Raw genomic sequence first — 401 nt, 5'->3', positions numbered from 1 at the left:
TTGAAAGTCACCTAGAGTCTGTGAAGTTGAATAGCTGACATCTTCTGTGAGTCTCAATCTCCAAACCAGGCCCATATTGCTATTTTTCGCACCTGTGTGTCTCCACAGGACAAAGGGAAGGGAAAGCACAAGAGGCATGTCTGAGCACCCTGGCAAGCAGCAGTGTCACATAAGAGGGAGACCAGGAAGGGTCTCCTCGGTGTCCCTACACTTGCCTCCTCCTGCCTCTGGTCACCCAGTGGCTCGCTTTTGTGCTGGTCAGCGCAAGGCACTAGTGTCCTGTGAGAACAGAAAGAGGCTGACAGAACAGGGCAGAGTCCTTGTTTGTCTCCTGGAGTATTAGGACGGTCTAGTTACCCGGTCCCAGTGCACCACCCCAGGTGAATCACTGGACCCTTTCT

Source organism: Peromyscus maniculatus, chromosome 2 (genome assembly GCF_049852395.1).
Source record: "Peromyscus maniculatus bairdii isolate BWxNUB_F1_BW_parent chromosome 2, HU_Pman_BW_mat_3.1, whole genome shotgun sequence".
NCBI lineage: Eukaryota > Metazoa > Chordata > Mammalia > Rodentia > Cricetidae > Peromyscus > Peromyscus maniculatus.
The sequence above is the reverse complement of the archived record's forward strand: the minus strand, read 5'-3'. Positions refer to the sequence as shown.